This window comes from Fulmarus glacialis, unplaced genomic scaffold (genome assembly GCF_000690835.1).
Source record: "Fulmarus glacialis isolate BGI_N327 unplaced genomic scaffold, ASM69083v1 scaffold28502, whole genome shotgun sequence".
Taxonomy (NCBI): domain Eukaryota; kingdom Metazoa; phylum Chordata; class Aves; order Procellariiformes; family Procellariidae; genus Fulmarus; species Fulmarus glacialis.
Genome location: NW_009196350.1, coordinates 12201 through 20054, shown reverse-complemented (window position 1 = coordinate 20054; position 7854 = coordinate 12201).

Here is a 7854-nt window from a genome sequence, read left to right as displayed (position 1 = left end):
TTTCCAACCTTAATGATTCTATGATTATGCAAACAAAGAAAGTTACAGCCCCTGTCCCGCAACAAAACAAGACAACAGATAAAACAGAACTGGCTCTGGGCAAGGATAAGCAAAGCACAAAGGTCCCTCACTCAGAAGGGGGCAGAAGCTGGAGGGATGTTCCCTGACAAAGGGAAGGGACCCACTGAATCAAGGGGTGGAAGAAGTGATCACAAAAGATTAAATATAAATATACGACTATGAACCCATTACAGATAAAAGACGCTGGGAGTCTGAAGGAAGTTGTCATTGAGCAGAGGAGCAAAGCTGTGGCACAGCTTCCTTAGAAGCTCTGACAATTTTGCATTAAGCATCTGCTAGAGTGGTACTTGGTCACTGTGCAAAAAGTATGTTGCTGATGTGTTGCTCACAGTAATGATGAGCTGCATTTGGCAACGCAGTAAGCCCCTTCCAGCCCCATGCACCTAAGAGACCCAGGAGATGAGCAGTACTGGCTCCACCTCGTTGCGTGGCCGGTCTCCCAGCAGCACAGAAATGCTACCAGAACAAGTAGCTCCTTACCTCACCTCTACTGCCTGCTCAGGGAGCCTGAGAGGCCAGTGCTTTGACTGTTCAAATTCAGGTAAAGTGTTGGAAGAGCTTTGCTCAGCACAGCCAGTTCTGTGAACAGCAGCAGAGCTCTAATTAACAGCACAGCCTTCATCTCAGCAAACTGTTTCAAAAGAAGTTTAAAAGTACATGAATACTCCAAGTTTAATCCATAAGGCAAAGAGCTGAAGCACAGATTCTGACAAGGCAGCTATATTATACGCTCCGTTTCTTGTTCCAGGAGCTTCCCAAATCTAATGTGTAGCAGCTCTATATACAGATAAGCTGAAAGGAAAAATGCCAGTTTCAAACACCCAGGAGGAAAGTTCAAATCTGGAGTCTAATTAACTTCACAAATCTCCCTTACCTCTAGCATGGGAAAGTTGCTGTCGAGTCAGGCAGTCTCTCTCTGTATTTCTGCCAGACATCTAGATTTCAGACAATGGCCTTTCTCCTGAGCCCTTCCACAAAGCCCAAACTGCAGTCAGGAACAAGCAAGGACACCAGCTGACCCAGGCTGGATGGCTGCCCACCCTCCTAGGTCACTTTGGAGCCATGTGGTGCTCTCTTGGGACAGCACTCTTCCAGGAGCAGAGCTGTCCCGTCCTGCGAAAGGAGCCCTAGCACCACTTCACAGCAGCGCGAGGCTGATGACTGGAATATTCCCGGCCTGCTCCAGCAACTAGAAGTGCATGGGATCACAGGCCTATTTCATTCCCTGTGGGGTAACTTGCCCCTAACTGCAGTCTTATCCCAGTGATGAGCAGAAGCTCAAGGTGGGGCTGTCTCTACATCCACACTTCCTTCTCCATTAGCGCAGCATCTCACATCGCTTGTTCCCAGGGTTGGAGAAATATTGCCAAGAGATCCTCATTTATGCATACCCTTCCAACCACATATATGAGTTCCCTATTCTGATAGGGCTTTGGTTTGCCCCTCTACAAGGGTTTGCACTTCCAGGTTCCTGTATTCCCTTAGGAAAGTGTATTTTGGCTTAGCCCAAAAGCTTAGAACAACCCCAGCAATTTCCACTGTATCTTTGAGAACTTAGTCATTAGTGTCATTGGCTTCAAATTTTATGCCAAACCCAGCATCAAATATTCCAAGTAAAATGGTACAGGTCTGAAAAGGCCTGGGAAAAAGGCAAGCTCAGCCCAAGAAACTGATGCAAGACTTCTGAACTATTCCTGACCCACCCAATACAGAAGCTGTCTCTGTCTGCGTTGAATATTTTCAGAGAACAAATGCCACTGTGAGTTACTATGCAGAGCACAGGACTTTTTCATACCATGCAGTCTGCAAGGACTCTTCAGTGGCAGAAACACAAGCTTTCTCAGAAGACTAAAACATCCACCAATTCAAATAGGGGTGACAACACCGATCCCGTTGAGACCAACAGATAAACTTACAACACTCATAGGCAGTTTCAGCAAAGATGGAAGAGGTTGGTGTGTTTGGGCTGAGAGCAAAAGCATCTAAGATGGAGACATGAGTAGCTTTCATAGAGATCAATTTAACAGAGGAGCAGGAAGGTTTTGCTGTTGCTTGGGAGGGGAAAAAGAACAAAGATGGGTGCAGGCAAAAGACATACGTCAGAGATAAGCATCATCCTTCAACTTTATGAAGTTTTTTCAGTTGGATAAAGAAAGAAAAAGCTCTTGTGTCTCTCAGGCAAGCCGTGTTCTGCACAGAATTGGATGAAGAGGTGGGACACAACACAGAGATTCTGAACACCATGAAGATCTGTCCTTCAAAACCATCAGGGCAGTCTTACAGTCAGATGCCAGTGCCCCCCACCTACACACACACTCTTAGTATTTCACCATATTGCAACTAAAACCACAAAAGGCCAGCCTGAATCCTTGTTCAAGAAAGCACTGTGCAAAAGCTGCTTTGAACGTCGCAGTAAGAGAAAAACATACTAGCGTACCCTGCTATCAACTAAGTAGCACAGTACTCGACTCTTCTAGGAACAGTAACTTGCAGAATTAACTTGCTCTTACTGGGGAGGAAGGAAGACACTGAGTTTTGCCAAAATTCTAATTTCCTACTTGTCAGGCTTTCCTTAAACCACCCCATGTTCATGAGAAACTTGCAACCCCCAAAGAGAGACTTTAAGCACCCCTACTCCTAATACCGATTCAAGCAGGGATTCAGTGCTATTCATTTGAATAGCATTCAGTCAGGGAGACAACAATAACATATGTGAAACAGCTTGAGTCTTGAGGATGTGAACTATACAGAATTAGTTAACAGAATTTTTTTTTAAACCCACACACTCACCATAACATTCATTTAGTAAATCTGAATAAGAACTGTATTCAATAGCAACACAATCTGCATGTGAACATTCTGTGAAGAGAAAGACTAAATTCCATGAATCAATAATTTGTTTCAATTGTCTTTGTTCTGTTTACAATCTACACCATGTTTGATGAGTCTTAACTTACTAATGTTGGACATCCTCTGTTTTAAATCTCTGTATAAGGCTCTGAGTGAACAAGGCCTGTGTTTACTTTGACTTCAAAGAGAATTAAGCATCTGCAGAAGTGTTTTCCAGACTGAGCTGGACTTTATTAGCTCTGCTGTCATAAGTTCAAAAAAAAAAATCACCACATCATCTAAATTTGAAACAAGAGACCCTTCATTTAATATCTCATATTTTGCAAAACAATACTATTTATATAATGTTGGTATCCTATGTAATATTGTAGTTAACATTAGCCTAATAACTATTAAATATTTGTTATTACCATTACAATGTTTGCCTGTTGGTTTTTAGTACTGACAGAGCTGCCTGAAACATCTACTGTTTACAACATTTGTTCTAGCTAAAGAGATTTGATAGAATTTGCTAATCAACTGCAACCACTTCCCACCCATAAAACTGATGCAAAGAAGGGAAAAAAAACAGCTAGTGGGATCCAAAGACATAAACACTTTTACTTATAACTCTGTAAAGAGAAATCCCTCTCTCTCCATATGGTTTTCTCTTGGCTCTTAATCATCTTTTCATTGGCTTCCAGCTGGCTGTCTCACTATCATCTAGCAGTATCACTAGCAAGACCAACTTGTTATGCGAAAGCCAGGCACAGAAGGATGAAGCTGCAGAGTAGCATGATTGGAGGCAGCACTCTACTAGGGGCAAATCTAGCATAAATGATGCATGGCAGGGTCACTTCACTTGCCTCAGCAGAGCAACCACTGCTGCATTCCTAAAACACAGCAGCAGGTCTGTGTTTGCACTTTTTAGGAGTGGGAGTGAAGAACAACTACTACAATTGAAGCTACGGGGAAATTCTGCAGGCAGAAGTGTAATTACCTAAGTGGGAATTCTGGCAGAAAACCCAAACCTCTTTCGCTCCTTAAATAGAAACAAATGCTCTGCAGTCACCATGGAGAGATTACGTACAGCATTTGGATCACATGCAGTCCTGAAATACAACACACACACACACACACACACAAAAGAGCCAGCCACTGAGCTGGTTTAGCACTGCACAACCAACAGTCAGTTCTCCATTGACTACAGCCACCCAGTCAGTCTTCCCCTTCCCAGTCTTAAAAAATATTAAGCTATATGTCAAAACTCAGGCTCCACATTAAAGGTCAGCTCTGCAAGCTGTTTAGCCCATCTGGGAGGTACCTAGAGCCTGACATGGAAAAGCCTGAGACGGAAGCCCTGACAAATGTATGCACTACCACCCAGGTAAGATTTCAAATTGGGCATAGAAGAAAACCCCAGGGAAAGAAGCATCATATAGTGCCTGTCTCTGATTTAGCTAAGCAACCAGTCTTCGAAGTGCAGCAGTTCTCACATGGTCTGCAGAGGCTTCGACTTCAGTTGCCAAATTTCTCAATTTCAGTCCGTGTCCAGTGTCTCTGGTTTCTAGTCACCTTTTGTAGCCAGGCCCACCTCCTCATCTCCCTCCCTATCCCCTCTCTCGGCCCACTCCACAGCTCAGCTCACTTCTTGTCTTCCATGCCCACCAGCCTCCAGACTCAACCCCAGCTGCAGACCTATCTCCCAGGGTGGATTTTTTCCCCTCCACTCCATCACCCACGTCTCTAGCGGACAGCTTCCTCCTCGGGACTGTGGCAGCACCCCAGGGGAGAGTCACCAGAGCACAGGGAAAATGGGCACCCTTTTCCATCTTCAGGCACAAGCGCGGTATGGGCTGCAGTCTTTCAGAGTCCTTTTGGCCTCAAACTCTCCCTCAAACAGCTATTTGTGCTCACGAATAGTCAGGGCACTTCCTCTGTAGCTGCCCAAGAATTCAGTCCTATTTTCAAAGAGAAATGTGGCTGCTCAGAGTCCCTCAAACATCCAGCCTGTCGCTTTCTATTGTTCAAAGTCAGTAGGAATGTTGTCAGACTAAAAATGTCAGAAATTTGCTTCTCTCCTTCAAATCAGCCAAGCTTTGTTTTGTTAATAACTTCAGCCAGCCTCCAAGCCTTAGGAGAGCGCTTTGTATCTGCGTACATGTCAGGCTGGTGATACTACATGGGAATCTTTCACTTACCGAGACCAGCAAAGTGTTGCTGTGTATCAGGAATGTAATTCCACAGATAGTCCTTTTCTCACCTCTCTGCAGTAGCTCACTAATTTAGGCACATAAATCAGAGACAGCTGATAAGGTTGTAGGCACCGAGAGGTCCTGCCTCCCATTCAGTTTTCCTAACCACCCTGCAAGCCATCAAACAGCTTCAGATCTTAGAGTTTTGAAAACAACTCTGCTCATTTTAAAATATACATACATTTCAATTTCCTCCACAAAACACCAGCAATTATAGAAACAGCTGTTTCTGATTTTGTCATGATTTTTTTCCCAGCATGCACATCCCTGTGACTGGCTTTTGTTTTCATTCTCACAAGACAAGGCATAAAGAGACCTGCACTTTTTTCCCCTTCCCACCATTACTAGCCTTCTCACAGCTTCTCTTTCTCTCCAGTTTCAAGCTTCACATAGGCTCTGTTCCATGGGTTTTCTTAAAGGGAAATATCCTATATTTGTATTTATGAAGAATTATCCTCTATTTTTCAACCAACACCACACATCCTGGTGCCTTGACTGTACTGAAACTTGCTCATTCTTAATTTTACAGATTGATGAAAAGCTGCTAAAATGAGAGGAAGATTTTCTATCGTCAGTCAGCATCAGTATGAGAGCAGTCTGCTCTTGAAAGCCTGTAGCTCTGATTGTTCAAAAACATACTGTTCACCATGTCAATTTAATCATGTGCATAAGATATTAAAAGATCAGGCTCCAAGTGTACACATTCTGTTGAGATCCGAGAAGGCTCTTTTCATAAATATGAATGAGGGCCAATTTCATGCCACTTGTTACATCCCGTGTACTCTTATTTCTTCAAACTATCACTTGTCTTTCTTCTTATGTGCTAATAATCAATTTGTAAAGCATAAATCATAAAACTTACCTGGTTTTTGATTATGCTACAGCCTATGATTTTACATTTAATCAATTTTCTTTCTTTGATAACTGACATTCCGTTTCCATTTTATCACCTTATTTGTGTTTGAAGGAACAAATAAAAATCACCCTTTTGCAAGGATTAAAACTTCACCTATTATTTACTTATAAACAAGTTCTAGAACTGCACCATCACAGGAAGTGTTTGATCAGAAATGCAAACAAGAAGCTCAGCCTGTACATCATGTTCTGCCATATATCAAGCAGCAATCATATTTCAGCATTATCACATACAACTTGCAAACATCTGCTAAAGAGAGAAAAATAAACCAGCAACAACAACAAAAAAAACACGCCCCAAAAGGTTATTTGACTTGCATTCAAAGTGGACACAAGAATCAGGTCCCTGTTGATTAGGGATGAAAAAAGAACAAAATTTCTTGGAAGACACTTGTTTCTCAAGAGACAGAAGATGCACATTTGAGAGTTCCCTGCAGCTCCAGGATGCCAGCACAGGTGCAGTCACACACCTGCGCTCTGAGCTGGGTAGAGATACTAGCTACAACCTGGAAGCCATACAGTAACCGTAGTGCAGTGCTTTGCACAGTCAAATAAGGCACACTGAGACAGGGAAGATCGCTTTAGGCTCACTGCCATGCAAATGAGTTTATTCAGCTTTCCAGCTGAGGGTCTGGACTGGAGACAAGAGGACCACATAGGGCTGCCTGCAGCCATCCATCCAGAGTGATCTCTTATGCTGGAGTCACTCTGTCTCAGTGTTGGGGTTCATTTGATTCTGGAAGTTCACCAGCCTTACTGCTTGAAAGACACATTAGTCATGTAAACATCTCCGTTTCACATATATGGAAAAGAAATTTGGCAAGTTTTACAGACAGTTTTCCACTACGAATCAGGGTAAGGTCACAAGCTGACATTCATTTGTTACCAGCGTCTCAGGAAGTTTAAAAAAAAAACCAAAATCCTCATAGGTATTAATAATTACTTGGGTTTTTTGAATCTTTTGATTTCATACAGAGAGTTAGTTTCATGTCAATATTTGTGAAAAAACAATTTCTTTTAACTGTAACAACTGATGATCTCAGCACAAGTGACCCAAGGCATGACCAGTTATGATCTTCAACTGACAGCACTGCCTTAACATTTCTCTGCTATCTTTTATAACAACCTCTTGGAAGTATAAACCATGGCTGCTTTTTAATTTTTTTTTTTTTTTTTTTTTTAAATCTGCTACAGACCTCTACTTCTAAGGATTGAACAGAGTCAAACAGCAATCAAGAAATTGTACAACGATTTCAAAGGACACTTGAAACACTTTCCCTAGTCACAGCCTGTCCCTGTCTCCTGACTACATCTCCTCCCATTTAAAAGCTTGCCTTGCTGCTTGGAATTCTAGATTCAGGACTGATCTTTTCCAATCGCTAATGGTGCTGAAGAATACTTAAGAAATCCAGCCAGAGACTGAAATGTGTGTATATTTTACATGACAGTGTCTTGTTCATCCATGGGAAAAAAAAAATAAACACCCAAGAAAAACGGAAAAAAGGCTGGAGATACTCAAGTGTCTTCGCTTGAATTCCCACAGGAGGTTCAGTAACACCCTGAATGACCTGTAGAGATTTGCTGCTCTCAGACTAACATCCCAGCTGCACAGAAGAAACATATTCCCTCTCAACTTTAGACAAGGGTGCCTGGACAAAGACCATGACGTCTATGCCAGGACATAAGAAGAAAGCCTCCTGTGGTGTTATTTATTGTAGCAACAGGCCCTGGCAACAGTTAAGACTCCATGGTGATAATGAATAACCAAGGTCCG